The sequence below is a fragment of the Monodelphis domestica genome, chromosome X, assembly GCF_027887165.1.
Source record: "Monodelphis domestica isolate mMonDom1 chromosome X, mMonDom1.pri, whole genome shotgun sequence".
Classification (NCBI taxonomy): Eukaryota; Metazoa; Chordata; class Mammalia; order Didelphimorphia; family Didelphidae; genus Monodelphis; species Monodelphis domestica.
Genome location: NC_077235.1, coordinates 10,891,591 through 10,910,828, shown reverse-complemented (window position 1 = coordinate 10,910,828; position 19,238 = coordinate 10,891,591). Strand labels below are relative to the sequence as shown.

Sequence of the window (19,238 nt, the reverse complement as noted above, 5' to 3'; positions counted from 1 at the left end):
CCACTGCACCTGAGGACATTTTTGCATGCCCCAACTCTCTGTCCAGCAGCCCAATTTAAGTGCTTCTGCCCTCTGCTCTCTAGGGTAATGGGGAGGGGACTCACAGGTGACTTGAAGGTGCAGTTTAGACATGCGATCTCTAAAAGGCTCACCAACACTGTTTTAGACTATGTTTTAGAAAGGATTGTGGAGGCCTTTTCAAGGGAATTTGTGAAATGCTGGCTCCAATAAGCAATAGAGGTCATTTTTCAAAGCCTGCCATTCATTTTGAGGGGCCATTTTCTTTGTCTATGTACATTTATTTCTCCCTCAGAACCCACTTCAGAAAGGGAGAAAAATGGTCCAATGAAACCACACTCATTTATTCATTTAACAAACGCTGTGGTAAGCACTGTGCAGTTTTACAAAAATGAATGAAATATAGCCTTTTTCCTAGGGACACATTGGTTATGAAAATACAGTGTGATCATTCCCCATTTCATTGGAAGTTTGCATTGGTTCCATGAGCCCTGAATGTTTAATTAAACTAAGGTATTACTCCATGCATTTAACAGAAACCAGGAGCTGAAAACCATTTGTGGATGATTTAAAGGCCAAACTCTGAAGCCAGACAGTATGGCATAATGGAAAGAGGTCTGGACTTAAACCCACTAGCTATGTCTTGTGGGCCCAGCCTGCAGGAGCAAGAGGCTTGTGTGAGAAATGAAGGCCCTTCCCATAGGACTCCTATGCTGGAAGGATCCCAAGGGTCATCAAAACAAAGTTCCTGTACCAGCTCTAGGACAGAGGCTTCCAATCTTGACCAGGCAAAGCCTCAGCAGCTTTGAGTCAGGAAGCTTCCCTCAAAAGTGCCCCAAATTAAGCTCTTTGTAATTTAATCTAATTCTTAGGATGGACAGCTAGTCTCCAGACCTTTTTTAGGAGGGAAATATCCAACAACTTCAAAGACTCTGGGAATCTTTGCCTTATAACCCTAGTCTTTTTATTATACATTTCCAAAAGCAAAATAGGTCTAGCTGACTAATTGAGAACAATCGTGATCCTGATGGGAAGTGTACTGTTCAGTGTTCATAAGATATGACATTAGAAAAACAAACCCCAAAGCTTCTAGGATGTTCCTGGGGTCTGCAGAGGATCTAGAAGCTGTGTGCTGGGGATCCCACTTGTTGGTGTGAGTAGGAGTTGAGACAGTAGCTGTAGAGTCTTTACTACTCAAGGAAGTTTTCCCTTCTATCCAATCCAAAACAATTGCTCCCTCTCCCTGTCTATCCTGACCACTCCCCTCGGCTCTCTGGGGTCAAGCAGAACAAGTCTTGTTTTTAAACCCTTAACTTCATTTTAGGATCAATACTGTGTATTGGTTCTAAGGCAGAGGAGCCATAAAGGCTGGGCAATGGGAGTTAAATGACTTTCCCAGGGTCACAAAGTCAGAAAGTTTCTGAGGCTGAATTTGAACCTAGGGCCTCCCATCTTTAGCTCTAGGTCTCAAGCCACTGAGCTTCCAAGGTGAGCCTCCTTTCTCTCAAGAGTTACTAGAATACTTGGAGAGAGCACTATCAGGTCCTTTCTAAGTTTTCTCTTCTGCAGACTAAATAGCCTGCTTCCCCATTCCTTTACTCCACCTTTCTGGAGTATGTAGGACATTGAGACCCTTTGCTTTCCAGTTTTGGGATACTCTCTACCTTAGCGATGTCTTTCCTAGATAATTACAGAATAGCCCAGTGTTGTACCCCAGGCTGGTGCAGCCAAAGAGCTCTGTAGCCTTTCTTGGCTGTCATATTACACTGTTGATTCATCATGAGCAAGTTGTCCAATAATGCACCTGGACCTCCAGGTGGCCGAATGGCTATCTAGTCATGTCTCCTCAATGAGACTGTTAGGATTAATTTTGAGCCGTAACAGAAGATATCACCTATTTTACTACTAATTTTTATTATAAACTTCATAACTATCAACAAAGAAAATAAGAAAATGTGAATCGTCACATAAAACTCTTAGCATTTAACAAAGTAGGAATAAATGAACAATAAACTCTAAAAACCTCAAAAAACGCTTTTGTTCTCATGGTCTTTCAGATCTGTCCAATGCTCTACTATCTTGGGTTTTTATCAGATTAAACTGGTCTTACTTGTCCATATTTTTTTGATCCTAACTCTAATCCATGTCTGAGCTGTCCCTCCCAGCTTTGTGTCATCTGAAAATACAACACACAGGATTTCTATGCTTTCATCTAAGTCACCGATATTTTAAAAATGAGGATAAAACAGGTTAGCCAACAGAGAAGTGCACATCCCTCAAGCACTCTACTGAAGAGTTCCTTACAAACTGTCATCAAGTCACTAATGAGAATTCTTTGGATTGTGCTATTCACCCAATTCCTAATCTGCAAAATGGAACTATTTCTTAGCCTAAGTGTCTCTGTCTTCTCCAGAAGAACAGCAGGAGAGTCTTTGTCAAAAGCTTTGCTGAGATCTAGGTAAGGCATTTTCTTAAATATCCATCTAAATCCTGGCCAAAAAAATGGAAATAATGTTTGGTGCAATCTGCTGCTGATTATATCACAGAGTGGTCCACAGAGGCTGTCCTACCAGGTTGTAAGCTGAACCAGCACAAGCTAGGAGGTAAGGGAACTGGAATCAGAAGCCAGGCTCCTCAGGGGGAGTCTAGTTGATGCTGTGGGTCTAGAATGCAAGAAAGGGGGCCAGATAGAGCTGGAAAGATCAGATTGGAACCACGCTCCATTAACACAAGAGGTCAAAGCAGGGAAATGATTTGAGCAGGAAAGGTCAGTTGGAGAATCCAGAATCTAGGAGGTCATAGACTTTGAAAGCATGGAAGGAGAGGTCTTTCTTCTCTGCCTTCACTTATAGTCCCTGTTGTGTGTAGTCAGGCAAGGGCTCATGGGGGTCTGTTTGCTGCTAGATGGAGAAGCAGGGCCCTGCAGGTATAGCTTGCTCCTGAGTAAAGGGGGGAAAGCCTAGGCCTTAGAGGAGATTCTTACAGAAGTCTTTGAAGAGTTTTTGCTGCTTTTGTGGCTTCTTTGAAATTGACAGAGAGCAATGCTCCAGGCAAGATGGTACCTGGTCCGGGAGCCTGAGTCTCATATATGTGTGACATCCAAATATATAAGCTAAATTACTACTTTCACTAAATAAATCAGAAATGGTGTCAGCTGATTCTGTGAAATGCAAGGTGGCCCCACAAAATGTTGATGATCTTGTTGGCAAATTTTAGCAACATTAATGATTCATTAGGACACATTGCTCTGATAGGCAACAGGAAGACGTGCTGAGCTGGGAAAGAAGCACATTCATTCCCTTGTGAAGAATTCTTGGGACCATAACATGGCAATGCTGTTCTTTTCATCTTTTAGGTCCTGTTAAGTTTGAGTTATCTGACATTTCCAAAGACTCTGCTGCTGGCCAATTTCAGCAAGAAGGCTGAATGACTGCAGAAATCCAGCCGGCGTTGGCCAGAGTGGGAAGCCGTGAACCATCATTACGTCTGTATTCATTCCCTCCTAGCATGGCTCCAGGTACCATGAAGTTCGGTGAGTGTGGTCTTTACTGAGCGACAGAGAGGGACCAGGGTAAGTTCTTCAGACCGTGCTTGTCGACCTTAGCTAAGCAATATAGGCCGGTCCAGGTTTTGGAAGGCACTAAGCAATAGAAGAACCCTAAGTAGCTCACTAAAATACCAACGCTACGGTCACAGAAGACCAGAGAACGGAACAGATCCAGTCTCATTTAATCTGCATGCTGTCCACAGTTGCCCTTAGTACAGACTTAAGGATAGAGATGAGGATATTCAAATAGGGTTCTAATTCTTTGCAAAAATCAAAATTCCAAGTCCAAGAGGTAATGCCTACAGAAAACAACTTGTGTGTAACACCTTGTGAAAGAATTAGGGTCCCATGATATAATAGGGTCTATTGATATATGCGATATCATGGCATAGATAAAATGCCACCTATATACCCAGAGAATCAGCAGTTACTTATCAATGAGGCAGGGGGACAGATTGGTCCATTTCTTCCTGTCATATCTCTGGGCCCTACATATGCCTGTGTCAGAATTGAGGAGAAAAGGAATGGTATTATGTCTGTTTTGAGCTCTCTACACCCTACCCAAATCCCAGATTTTCAGCTTAAAGCATCTGGCAGTCAATACACAAATAATCATGGAGCCATCTGAAACTTTGGCAAGGGACGAGAGACTTAAAAGACAATGAAAATGGAAGGGACAGAGAGAACATAAATCACAAAATATCAGAAAACGACTGTTAAAAATTCCACCTACATGTTATGAGGTGGGGGTGGGGGGCAGATTAGTGAAGTTGTCTGTCAAACTATACCAGGGAATCCCCGGCTTTACCCATCACCAAAACACATACACTCAGTGAAATCCCATCAGCCAAAAAAGAAGCCAAAAGCTGTCACCAAATTCAGTCCCATAAACAGCACACTATCTGACAGGGTAGAAGAAGTGCTAATTAACGAGGAAGTAACAAGTCAAAACAAGAAAATCCATGTGTCCTTTGGGGACCAAGATGTTACGGTAGGTTGGTTAGAAGGTGGCACCGTCACGGTAGCAAGCCACAAATCAACCTACAGATGTGTAAAGCAGAGGTCATCTCTTAGCTAGAACAGAGCACCTAACAACTCATATTTTGCTTTGTTATGTCCTGCCTTTAGGAGACAGGCCACCAATGACATGACTAAGTGCTATCAAATTCTGAATGGCAGACTAGATGATGACTGACAAGGTCTCATAGCACAGCAATCTATCAGCACTGAAACGGTGCTGAGAGACAGGTAGTCTAACCTGGACTTTGTCACAAGCTCCTGTCTGCCAAACTGATAGGAGGCAACTACAAGATGGGAAGAAGAAATGATTTGAAACCTCACTAAACCAACAGGTGTGGCACAGAGTCTGGAGTTAGGAAGAATCATCTTCCTGAGTTCAAATCTGACTTAAGACATTCACGGGCTGTGTGACTTTGGACAAGTCACTTTAATCTAGTTTGCCTCAGTTTCTTCATCTCTAAAATGAGCTGGAGGAGTGGAATTATGCATTGGCTATGAGAGGGTGTGGGGGAAGGGAGGGAAAGAACATGAATCTTGTAACCATCGGAAAATACTTTAAATTAATTAATTAAATAAAAAATTCCAAATTAATAAAAAAAAATGAGCTAGAAAAGGGGATGCTAAACCACTCCAGTATTTTTTGCCAAAAAAACCCAAATGCCTTCAAGGAAAGTCAAATGACTGAAATAACTGAACAATAAACTACTGACTTAAAATGCAAACACAGGAAGCCAGAAGACACAGCAAGAGCGTCCTGGCATGACACAACCAGAAATGGGCTATTTCTTTGTAATCTGAGTCTTCAAGAGAGGCAGCAATAGACATTGTGACAAGTTCTGCTCTAATTTTATGTCCAAATGGTACACAGGTCATACATTAGTTTTTTTCACAGACACGCATATGCACATACCCAAAGAATTGTCATTAGCATCATTCTTTAATATTGGTAGTAATACAAGTATTTCATAGTTATGAGACTATGGGCATCTCTCTAGCCCAAAGAAGGACAAAGGCAGAAGGGAAGATCTCCTATTTTACAAAATGTTCATGGCGCCACTTTTTGAGATAGCAGAAAAATGGAAACAAATTTGGTGCTCACTAATTGAGAAATAACTGAACCAATTTTCTGTTAATGTAATGGAATACTACTGTGCTAGAAGAAATAAGGAATGTGAGGATTTCAAAGAAACATGGGAAAGCTCCTATGAAGTGACAAAGAGTGAAGGAAGGACCAGTAGAAAAGTGGGTATAATGACCACAACAATGCTGAACTCAGATTAAACATCAGCCTTGGGAAAAAATTGGAAAATGAGGAGCTGCCCTTCCATTGGGGAATGGCTGAACAAATTGTGGTTTATGTTGGTGACAGAATACTATTGTGCTATAAGAAATGATGAACAGGAGGGATTCCATGTGAACTGGAACAACATCCAGGAATGGATGCAGAGTGAGAGGAGCAGAGCCAGGGATGGAGTGTGCTGAGAATGGGTTTCCATGGGGCTTGCAGAGATCTTAGTGTGAATGGATGGAGACTTTGCATGCAAGGCCGGTGTGAATCAGATAGAGTAACTGAGTCAGTGTGGGCAAAATCGGATGAGTTCGGATGGGGAGCCCTTGTGGCTTGTGAGATGAACTTTATTTATGAGAGTGTGGAGATAGAGAGTACTGCAGGGTGAAGGCGGGGGTGCCCACCTGGTGCTCTAAGCACTGAGACTATCGGAGGGTCAGTGTCTTCTCACAGAACAATAACAATATCTGCAAAGGAGTGAGAAAAGGGCCCACATTTGCTAAAACAGAGAAATGGAGGCTCCCGAGCCTCTAGTTGCCTCCACACTGGAAATAAGTTGGGACTCAAAATGGAGCTTTGAGAATGGGCCATAAAGCTGCTCCAGAACAGGGATGTGATTTGGATCAATGTGAGCATGAAGAAGTCCTTTATGCAAAGGGAAGATAAGTAATGACAGCCACATTCTAAAAATTCTGATTATGGTAAGCTGAAATTACAAAATAATTCAGCTACCACCATTCCACAGCCCCATACTAAGTGCTTTCAGGGGAGTAGAAGCATTGCAAGAATAGCCCCCAGTTTCAAACTTTTAAGTTCGGATGTCAGAGGCAGCATGGCAGAGTACTGGACTTGGAATCAGAAAACCTTGAGTTCAAATCCTGCCTCAGGCATCTACTTGTGATTCAAAGCTGGTAAAAGTCATTTAAACCCTCTGGGCTCCAATTTCCTCCTCTGTGAATTAAGGAGGTTAAATCAAAGTCCTTTAAGGTATCCTTCAGCTTTACTACGATTCAAAAAGAAGGCTTCAAGGTTGGCTGGCATGGTCCATGGTGTCCGACTTTAATTGGGATTTTTTTTAAGGTTTAGGAAAGTATCGTTAATTGAAAAATTTTATTTAAGTAATTAATCTAGAATATTTTTCCATGGTTACATGATTCGTATTCTTTCCCTCCCCTCCTTCCCCACCCCAACTAGTAGCCAATGAGCAATTCCACTGGGTTTTACATATGTCATTTACTTGGGATTTAAAAGCTCCCTCAATTGTACCTATACTGCAGCATTATGACTTGTTCACTCTTCAAGAGCATTTCTATTATATGTGTATATATATGTAAAATGTATTTTCCCCTTTTAGTTTGTAAGTTTTGCTCTCTACATATTCAGATAAACAACAATCAAGATTTCTTTTCCAACGGGTTAATTGAAAACACAGCAGCAAAACAATCTGAGGACCGCTTTTCTCCTGAAACATTGCTTCCAAACAGAAATGGAATTTCATGGTCAGGGCCAACCCTGGGCCTGAATGGGAAGATGATGAATCTCTTCTACGGCTCCTCTATGCTTGCCTCTAGGGTCAGGATGACCCAGTAGATACCAATAGGTCAGAATCCGGAACACGAGGTTCTGGATAATGCTGCTAGTGTCCAGGACATGATGCACCAGATGGGTCCAGCACTTGAGGGACCCTTGATCCATTATATGGCCTCATAGCTTCGAGGGCGTATTTCCTGATGAACAAATTGTGTCTCCCTAAGAGTAACTACCTAAAGTTAAAATGTGATCTAAGCTGCCTAGCCAATAAAATGGGTGGTTAGTCCTCTGCAGAATATTAAATAGGGAATGTCTGAGCCCAAGGCAAGTAGAATATAACACCACCTTAGAGGAGGGGAATCTCACCCGCACCATCTTGGAGTTTCCTAATTTTCCTAATTATTATTGCTAAGTAGTTACTAATCTTTTTGCATCTATGTGGAGGGAAAACTGAAAGTGCTGCCAAGCCACTCTTAATTCACACTGATTGCCTCACCGGAGTTACAGTTTGCTCTTATTTCCAGACCTTGCTGCTAGAAATGCCAAATGCCACTTGTATAAAATAGTAAGAGTTTGCACATTTATTGTCCAATAACATACGAAATACATTGCCCCCATTTTATGGTGAGACTTTAAGTAATTTTCCTTACACAGAAAAATGGATTTCAGCTAGGCACTGACATTTCCCAGAGCTATGCTCTCCTCTAAAACAGCAGATAACTTTTTACATATGAGCCTTCCCTCTGAAAGTCATATCTTCCCTTCCTTCATTTTAAAAGAAAATTTAGGGAAACTTTTTTCCCTGTTAAAATAAAACCAAACCCAGTCCTCACAAGTCATTGGAAAAGAGCTGCATTTCTGGCCATTGAGAAAACCAGTTAGTCGTGTGTCTGGGCAGTGATTGCTGGGTACTTTTGGGCCTATCAAAGGTGGAGATCTTTCTCTTTCTCAGGGAGGAATCCTTCCAAGCTTTAACTAAAGATGATGTTCCAATACATGCTGAAACAGCTGCCCAAGATTTAGCATCCCCTACCCTGCCACCCCCCACCAATGCATTGCCATTTCCAGCTAGAGCTAAAATTCACTAGAGTCACAGAGGTTTCCTTTCTGAAATTGACTCACAAATATAGGCCTCTACTGAATGATGCTAAAAGGGAACACAAAGGGCAGAACTTTAGTTGGAAGAGACCCCGACCACTATCTAGTCTAATTCATACTCAAGAATCAGAGAGGAAAAAACCCAGAATTGTAGTGACCCCAAAGAACAAGTGAGTTAACATACTCCCAGGCTGCTTTGCAGAGCTGGGGATTATGGGTACGGAGTACTGTGTATACTATCAGGCACAGTTGATGCATCAGTTTATTTTTGTTGAAATATTTTTCTTCTTCCTCTCAAAATCTCCTTTACAAGGGGTGGATCACTGCATAGGGGAAGGGAGAGGAGAGCGATATTTCTGAAATGAAGATTGTGTTAAGAAAAAAGACATTGACCTAGCAGATTGGTCAATATGACAGCAAAGGAAAGTGATAAATGCTGGAAGGGATGCAGCAAAATTGGGACACTAATCAACGGCTGGTGGAGTTGTGAATTGATTCAACCATTCTGGAGGGCAATTTCTAACTATGCCCAAAAGGAGCTAAAAAACTGTCTGCCCTTTGATCTAGTCATAGCAGTGCTGGGTTTGTACCCCAAAGAGATAATAAGGAAAAAGACCTGTACAAGAATATTCATAGCTGCGCTCTTTGAGGTGGCCAAAAATTGGAAAATGAGGGGATGCCCTTCAATTGGGGAGTGGCTGAACTAATTGTGGTATATGTTGGTGATGGAATACTACTATGCTTAAAGGAATAATGAAGTGGAGGGATTCCATGTGAACTGGAACAACCTCCAGGAAGTGATGCAGAGCGAAAGGAGAAGAACCAGGAGAACATTGTACACAGAGACTGACACACTGTGGCACAATTGAATGTAATGAACTTCTCTCCTAGAAGCAATGCAATGATCCAGGACAATTCAAAGGGATTTGTGAGAAAGAATGCCATTCACATCCAGAGAAAGAACCATGGGAGCATAAATGTGTTAGAAAAATATGATTGATCATGTAGTGCGATAGGGATATGATTGGGGTTTTGAGGTTAAAGGATCATTCTACTGCAGATATGAATAACCTAGAAATATGTTTTGAACAATGATACATATAACACAGTGGAACTACTTGTCTGCTTTGGGGGGGGGAGGAGAGAGAAGGGAAAGGGGGATTATAAATCATGTAACCATGGAAAAATATTCTAAATAAAAATTAAAAATAAAGAAAAAAGACATCAATAAAAATGAGATTTTCTAAACCTCCCACAGCCTCCCTGACAAGTGATCATCCAGCCTCTGCTGGAGGACCTGTAATGAAGGAGAACCCATATGGCTCAGAGCATGAGTGGGCCTCTCTAATTGTTAAGAAAGATTTCCTACCACCAAATAAAAATTTGTTTCTGCAACTTCTACCCATTGCCTCTGTTCTCTGCCTTGTGGGAACAAGCAGGACAAATCCAATCTCTTCTACATGCCAACACTTCAAATACTTGAAGACAGTTCTCAGGTTCCCTACAAGGCTTTCTTCTCCAGCCAAACATCCCTAGTTATTCAACCAATATAGCAATTTGGGAAGCCCCTAAGAGGTGGCACTATATAATGCCAAGGTAAATAAACTATGATCTGCCTCGCAATATTTAAGCTTTCATCATTCTTAGGCCCTACAGAGTTGAATTCAGTCGATTATTAAAAGTGTTAATCCAACAAGGTGACATGAACCTTTCCTTGTCCCAAGAATAGGATGAGGAAGGTGTCACGGAGCAGAACTCAGGTAGTTGCTTTAACAGGAGGCATTTTTCAAACACTGCCAGGTATTGCTGTCTTATTCAGACATAGATTAGCCAGCTGGAAATACACTGGGGGGTGGGCAATGCAGAAGAGTAGTAGCATACAGTAAAGACAAGAATGTTAGATCTGGTATCAGAGAATTTGGGTTTAAATCTGAGCTCTGCAACTGTTTCTCTGACTTAAGAAAAACCACTTCCCCTCTGGGAACCTCAGTTTCCCCATCTGTAAAACAAAGAGATTGGATTAGATGACCTCTAAGATCTCTTCTAGTTCTAAATATTACATATAAGACTTCTCTAGTTTCTTTCAACAGCACCTAGGAGGTTCCCAATAAATACTTGAATAAATAACTATCAAAAAAGATACATTGCCCTCTCTCAGGGATTTATATCCTAAGTGAGAGATATGCTGGCAGATAACTTGATTTGTTCTTCCCTCATAATAGAGTGGATATTCCTTTTCTTAAGGGCCTTCTTTCCTCTGACTCCTGATCACACAAGGCATGTGTAAGCCCAAGCCTGCCTTGTCCACTGCCACACCCAAGGACCACTCACTGGTGAGTGCTCTCTTCAAAGGAAGCTCTGCTGAGAAAACAACTCGCCGGACTCTTCTAGTGCTGCTCATTCGGAGTTCTCCCTCTTCTCCTCCTATTCTCCCCACTTGACCTCCAATGCCAGCTCTCGAGCCAGGACGTTTCTTTGGCTAACTCTTTGATTTCTGCCTTTGGTCACAGACTGGGCCCCTGAAGCGCTAAAATGCCTTCTGGTTCCTAGTTACTACATGGGCTACAGCAATGACAATATCTGCTGACACACCTCTGCCGTAGGCTTCTGTAACATAACCAGTGCCATGTGAAAAGTCTGGGTGCCATCAACCAACATCTCAAAATGAAGGACGTCCGTAGCATTTCTAGCAGGTATAGATTTAATGGAACCTTTAACAAAGTCCCCCATTGCAAGCTGGGATTCTGTTCTTGCAGGCATTTGTTAATAAGCCCATCAGTCGGATATGATCTTCTTTATTTCTAGATGAGTCATCATCACCAAATCCTCATTAGAAACATGAAAAATATCTTTTCATTAAGAACAATAATCATAAAGTTCCTTTGGCATTTGTCTTGATGTAATAGGTAGTTCCAAAGGAATTATGGATTGGGGGGCTCAGTTCATAATAGTTCGTTTTCTCGGGAGTTGCCATATTTGTTGTGCAAAATTTAATGTGAACTATATCTTTCAGGCTTATTAAATGAGAGCGAGCACAGAGGTTCATATTTTCTTGAAAGTGATTAAAGTGATATTTTCACCTTGGATAAAGTAGGAATGAGCGCACTGACAATTTTCATTATAGGCACTGAATCACTTCTCAAGAGACTAGAAACAATCATCTCAAATCTAGGAGCCTGCCATTTTTTTTAAGTATGACAGATCGGTGTGCTTGGTGGAGAACAAATGACTGGGCAATCCAGGATACCCATGGTTCCCCTCCACGTTGTTCTTCTGAAATAGGCTGAGTATTGAGCACAGTTGGGCCTGTGGGAGAGAAATCATGGGTTCAAATTCATGCTCAGGTACTGCTTAACCATTGTGGAATCTTGGGTCTTCACTAGGATTCTATTAGCTACTCATCTGTCCAAATGGGTTAACGATGGCACTTAACTCCCAGGGTGTGGTAAGGACCAAAGGAGAGGACCCAATACACTCATAAACTTAATAGTTGGGCCATGTTTAGGATCAGGACTTTGGACTGAATGACCTTGGATGCAAGTTACCAGAAGAGAGTATGGAGAGGTAGAGAGTGGTCCTCTCTCCTCTTTCAGCCCACCCTTCATTCCCTTGAGAACTGTGGAGTCTGTCAGTAAGGATCATGGCCACCTGGAGCATGTGAAGAATCTTCGAGGTCTCAAGCAGCTATCTTGAAGCCTTCTCAGGTGAGATCAGACTGGGAGATGGAGGACGGAGAGAAAAGGGGCATATGGGGCTATTAGCTGCAGCCAGAGAGGTGGGTTTACCTCCTTTGAGGTCTTACTCCCCGACTAGCTGAGGGATTCATCAATCACACTGAGGGCAGGGCCAGGGGAAGAAAGAGGTCAAGGAACACTCATAGAGGTTCCAGATCTGCCTGCTTCTGCCTGCCACTGCATCCTATAGGGTTCTAGAGCAAGGGGAGGCAGCCCCTTTCTTGTATGGCCCTATGTAGCCTCCTTGTTCCAGCTACTGGGGCCTTCCCAAATCTCTCATTTCTGGTCTTGCTGGTCCTACCCTCTGCTCTTAGCTCAGCTTAGCCAGATGTAGGACTGCATGGTTCATTGTTGAGTTTTTACCTTCTTGATTTTGCCTCTCCAGCAAGCTGGGAATCGCCATAATGGTGGGAATGTCACTATACAGGCAAGCCCCATCTCTACAATTTTCTAGGTTCAAGGCTTTTGTGGGGCACCAAAAGAACTCCTAAGCTTTTATTCCAAGCATCACTCTACCCCGCCACCCCAAACCAGGGAAAACTCTGGTTCGGATAGACTAGTAAACCCAAGCTGGCTGGGCCAAGACCTTGCTGGCACTGCAGAAGAAGATGGCAGAGCCTTCAGGCCTTCCAGTGCTGAGTAGAGGGCTTGTTGAGTTGAATTAAACAGGGTTCAGTTGATTGTATTGCTGGTAGACAAAGGACGACTTGAGAAACCCCAGGAAGGAAGAGGCAACATTAGCCCTTAAGTGTACAAAACCACCATCCTTTCTTCCCACTGTTTGCTGATGTCTGGAGGAGGGGTATCTGCTTGTTCCAGAGAGTTCTCTCTCAGCCTGCCCCTCTGGAAAGTAGAGTGTCTTGAATAGGTAGGGTTGCAAGCAATGGTCTCGCTTGGCACGGCTGGAACCAAAAGGAGCTTTCAAAACAGCATCTAGAGAGCGGCTAAGTGGCTCGATGAATACAGAGCCAGATGTGGGGAGAGGAAGTCTTGGGTTCAAATTTGGCCTCAGACACTTCCTAGCTGAGTGACCTTGGGCAAGTCACTTAACCCCCATTGCCTAGCCCTCATCACTCTACTGCTTTAGAACTGATATATAGTATTGATACTAAGACAGAAGGTGAGGATTAAAAAAAATCTCCACTTGCTTCTCCCCAGAGGAAATTGGCCCCTGCCATCCTGTAAGGATTATGGGAGAATTTCTTTGAGTACCAAGTGGACATACTTTAGAAAACACAGTCCTATACCTTATGATGGGCAGCTAACTTTGACATAGACAGACTCAGGGAGGGCAGTAGAAAAGGGAGGCAATCCCAGGAGCAGAGTGAAAATCCCAAAAAAGAGACTCTTCTGGCAAGGCCCTTTCACAGTGCTCCTCTTTGGAAAGATTCCTGACTCCTGCATCCGCAGCAGGCAATTTCCTTATTTCTCTGGCTAGATCTTTCTGAACAATCCCTCCTTCCTCCTCCTTCCCACCACTGAGGAAGGTGGTCCTGGCATCCAGGAAATGCAAGAGCAAAGGGGAATCTTTGCAGCTGCTAGGTGGACTTGATGGCCTCCCAATTCCCTTCTGATTGCTTTTATGACTATATAACAATCGAGGAAAATAATCATTGCTGGAAGGTAAGAGGGGCCAACTTTGTTTTGGAAATCACAGAATATTTTCCGTCAGGCACTGCTCTCAGATGTTCTGTGTACATCCTTTGAGACTGCATCTAAATTTGTCATACGGAAACAAAAATCTGCTAATAAAACATTATTTGTTGGATGATGCCATTAGTTTTGAATTATGGTGGGTTCATAGGAAATATAGATTTTTTTCCTATGGCAGTGGCCTAGAGGCAGAGACAGAAAGAGATTCTAGTGGTCAACATTAGCCAGACTAGACCTGGACTCACATTTCACTTTGCATTAGCTCTTGGTGCCTTAGTTTCCTCATCTGTAAAATGGAGGGAAGCAACCTTTGAGTAGTTAGTTACTTCTCAGACTAATACGAATGTCAGTGGTGGGCACAGTGTAAAGTCAAGCATGGGGGAAGCTGTCAAATGAAAGATTAAGAGACCCTCACTTGCAAGCACCCTCTTTTGTCTTGCTGCTACTACAAGAGGCTAGGCTGGAGCCAAACTGGGGTCCTGGATAACCTTGTTGATGCAAACATCCTGGGATCTGGCCTTAAAATTGGGACCAAATAAGAAGCCTTAGAACAGAGGCAGGGGGAGGTGGGATCCCGAATGGCAGAGCTGGACCGAAAGGGACCTCCTTGGCACCATGCACATGGCAGGACTGAGGTAGGGCTGAGAAGAAGGAAGCATCTCTGGAAGGGCCCTCAAGCCATGCAGCACAGAGGGACATTCCATTCCCCCTTGGACTTTGGGAGCCATCCGTACTTTCTCCTGCAACACAGACGCTTGGAAACTGGAACAAAAACACACTCATTTTTGACTAGGTCATTACCCTGCTGAGCCAAGAGGGAATTCTAACAAAAGAAATTGCTCTGGAAAGCATCCACTGAGGACTTGTTTTTTTCCCACTGCCTTGCCATTGGGTGACGTGGAGTCTTTGTTTTGGGGAGCCTAAAACCCTCAGGTTGAGAGATGTCCCACAGAGGACTGGTGGTGGGTTTCGCAAGCCTTGGCAATTCATGCCCTCCCAAGCAATATGACACTGACTGCACAGAGGTAGCTAGAGGAGGCCCCCTGCTTCCAACCCTGCTCCTTGGGAGAGGAATTTCAGTGCCAACTCAGAAGACCTTTTCTTCCCCAGGGCTAGCAACAGACTCCGGCCTAAGTCAAATTCTCAAAGCCTCTGAGTTGCAAGCCTGTATTTTAAAAAGAGAAAAGAATGAAAGAAATGGAGAAGCGAAAGGCTTGCCTTGGATGGAAGTAACCAAATAGGCTGTGTCCATCCCTCTCGCAGCCCTTGACCACGGTTGTTCTTTCACACCCCTCCTCCCTTGGGTGTTCTTCAGACATTTGCTCAACTCTGTTAAACACGGCAGGCCTTTTCTGAAGCATTGGCTGGGGAAATCCACCAGTTCCCAGATGTAATCAGGGTTTTGGTTAATCTGGCTAAATTAATATGTAGATTTAATACACTGCAGGAAATGTAGACAGTTTGGCTTAATGAACAAAATCATCACACCTGGAAATTAACCTTCCTCTACGAAATCAGGGCAGTAAGTCACCCACCAGGGAGCCGAGGGGCGGGGGTCTCTAGAGACTCTACTGTCCTGGAAAGAGGCATGCAGCCTTTGCAGTGGAAAAGCAAGACCAAAGAATTCCATTGGCTCTCCAAGGAAAATCCAGCAATTAATACTTCTTGAACTGAATTCCATAGAATAGCCAGCATTTCCTGAGCTTTTCACAAAAGGCTGAACTTTGTCAAATGAAGGGTGCTCTCTCAACAAATGTCTGTGCTTTCCTTCTTCTCTTCCTTTGAAGTTGGTTTCAGTGTGTAGACCGAGTCCCAGATCTCTCCCCTACCTGAGAGGGCACTAGACTAAAAAGGGATGGCAATCCCCAACAGGCAGATCTTCGGTAGAAATGGGCTTCTGGCCACTGGAATGTCTGCACTCCAGGGTCACTCTTCTCTCCTTATTTTTCTATGTCCAGCTCCTGGTTAAGGGCAATTAATACCTGACAATGGAATTGAATTCTACAGCATATTTCTCGAGAGGGATCATGTTTGCATACTACTTTCATGTTTGCAAAGTGCTTGATGATATCTCACTGAGCCCTACAGTAATTCTATAAGATGGATGCTATTATTAGCCCATTTTGCAGATGAATAAAGTGAGACTCAAAAAGGCTAAATGATCTGTCTGCTCAGGGTCACACAGTCTTTGTGAAAAGATTAGAATCCAGATCACAGCTAAGACATGTTCTTTGCTCTCAAGGAACTTGAAGTCTAACAGAATCATAGATTTAGAGTTGGAATGGGCCTTAGAGGACATCTAAAACTTCCATTTTACAGGTGAAGAAACTGAGGTCAAGAGAGATCAAGTAATTCATTCAGGGTCATATACTGAGTAAATGTTTTGAGAAGGGATTTGAACCCAGTTCTTCTTGACTCCTAATGCAGTATAACAATGTGCAATAAATACCAGTTGTGACCCATCCTCACCTTAATCCCTAGGAAGGGTACCAAGTCCCAGAAACCTATTTTTAGAAGCTTTATGTGGTTAGCAAATCAACAAGCATTTATTAAGCATCTATTTTGTGCCAGGTATTTGAATACAAATACTAGGAGAAATAAAATAGTCTGCTCTCAAGAAGCTTCCATTCTAAGTTTATAAGAATACAAATCGATCTCCAACTGACAAATGGTCAAAGGAAATGAACAGGCAGTTTTCAAATGAAGATATCAAAGCCATCTATAGTCATATGAAAAAAATGTTCCAAATCACCATTGATTAGAGAAATGAAAAATAAAAATCACTCAGATACCATCTCACACTTAAGAGAGTAGCTAATATGATCGTAAAGTGATAAATGCTGGACGGGATATGGCAAAACTGGGACACTGATGCATTGTTGGTGGAATTGTGAACTGATGCAACCATTCTCAAGGGCAATTTGGAATTATGCCCAAAGGGCTATAAAATTGTATTCCCTTTGATCCTGTAATATCACTACTGGGTCTGTATCCCAAAGAGATTTTTAAAAGGGGAGGAAAGGACCTATTTGTACAAAAATATTTCTAACAGCTCTTTTTGTGGTGACAAAAAATTGGAAATTGGGAGGATGTCCATCAGCTGGGGAATGGCTGAACACGTTATATAGTACATGATGGAATACTGTTGTGCTATAAGGAATGATGAACTGGATGATTTCAGAAATAGCTGGAAAGACCTCCATGAACTGATGCAGAGTGAAATAAGCAAAACCAGGAGAACATACACAGTAAGAGCAATACTATATGATGGTGAACTGTGAGTGAATGACTTGGCTATTATCGGCAAGACAATGACTTAAGGCAATTCTGAGGGACTTATGAGAAAGAATCCATTTCCAGAGAAAGAACTGATGGCGTCTGAATGTAGACTCAAGCATACTATTTGTCACTTTATTTTATGTGTTTCTATTTGGGGGCGGGGTTGGTTTTATATGAATATCTTTTCACAAAAATGACCAGTATGAAAATAGGTTTTGTGTGATCATACATATATAATATAGATCAAACTGCTTACTTTCTATCTCAGGGAAAGTTGAGGGAAGGGAGAGAGGGAGACAATTTGGACCTTATAATTTCAGAAAATTTATGATAAAAATTGCTATTACAAGTAATTGGGAAAAGAAAATATTTTTTTTTCTAGGCAATGAGGGTTAAGTGACTTGCCCAGGGTCACACCTCTAGGAAGTGTCTGAGGACAGTTTTGAACCCAGGACCTCCTGTCTCTAGGCCTGGTTCTCAATCCACTGAGCTACCCAGCTGCCCCCAACAAAATATTTTTTAATAAAAAGAAGCTTCCTGTCTAATGGGGGAAGACAACACACATACAAAAAAAAACTAGGGCTGGGGTAGGCTAATCTGCAGTGCAGCCTGGAAGAGAATAATACAAGGTGGCCTGAGTGACTTCCTTAAATGGAGAAGCCATCCACTCAGAAGGTACTTCCAAGGTGGGAATTCCAGGACTGGAGTGAGTGAGCTTCTGGATAAAGAAGTTTCTGGGGCCTGGCAGAGAAAGTCTGGACTACAGCCTGGAAAGAAATGAGGATTCTAATCAGTGCCTCGACCATCATGAGAATTATCCTGGACTGCTGGATCTCCTGAATGGTTGGTCAACCCTGTTCATGACTATTTTCAAGTACAGACCCCCATCCCCAATTCATGCTCCAAACCACTCAAACTGTCCGTGTGGTCTAATTCTTTCATAAAAGGGGAATACTTATTGAAGGCACTAATTGAACCCTGACCTTGATAGCTGGGTTAATACTGACCAAACTCTCCCATTTAAAGGAGCCACTCCAACATTAATGAGCTCTAGGAGAAGAGCACACTGAAGTTTAACAAGGGATGACTCAAGGGAAGCCATTACCCACTAGACCCCAGACTACCAGCTGTAAACCCACACTGTTTCCTATTTGCCAGACAGATAAAGAGCTTGCTTGAGTCCATGGCTGCTCCCAGATTTCCCTTTAGCTAGAAGGACTGTCTCCATGGTCAGGCCACCTTTGACTCTGCCTAAGCACTGAGCAGAGATCTGTCATGGCTGCTGCCAATTGAGTCCACCGCCATTTTTTTCTGGAGCTGAATGTCTTTTTCTCCTTATATAATCTGCTAATCAGTTAATAAATATTCACTGAATGTCTCCTTGTGCTAGGTGTGCTGAGTCAAAGACACACGTGCTCCCTGCCCTCAAGGAGCTGACCATTTAAGTGGGGAGATAGAACACAGACTTCTACAGAGGTCATTAGTGATCTAAGGCAATAGCTGAGATTCTGCCAGGACCGGGACAGGGTCCTGGGACAGTAACATAGGCCCATAATAATAGCCAATGTTTCTATAGCACTTACTATGTGCCAGGCACCGTGCTGATCACATCACAATTATTATCTTGTGATCTACGTCCTGGGAGGTAGAGGGTACAGTTATCCTTCCTTTAGAGTTGAGGAAACTGTAGCAGGGGTAAAGCGACTTGCACAACAAGGTCACATAGCTAGGAAGTGCCTGAGGAAGGATTTGATCTCAGGTCTTTCCAACTCCAGACCTGGAGCTCTGTGCAGTGGGGTGCCTCCTCACAACCCCATCCCAGAAAGCCCTCTTTTCATTTTCAGCAGCAGAGCTCTTCCCCTCTCCTTAGCTTTTTGCTCCAGCCATTGGTATCACTGAATCGCACCACCCTATTTTATTGTTTTTTTTATTCTTAATCAATACATTAGTATTCATGAATCAATAAAGTAGTCCTCCTTCCCCTGCGATTATTAAGAGACTGGATGGTAGAGGGGACAGAGAGTAGGCCCTGGAGCCAGAAAAAGGTTGGGTTCGATGAGTCCTAACATCT

The 19,238-nt window shown here is 42.8% G+C and overlaps 1 protein-coding gene across 6 annotated transcripts in view; it reads right to left on the bottom strand.

Annotated features, from left to right (window-relative positions):
• LOC100010218 (casein kinase I-like) overlaps positions 1-19,238 on the bottom strand; it is a 347,880-nt gene that overhangs the window by 196,171 nt on the left and 132,471 nt on the right. The window lies entirely within an intron of this gene.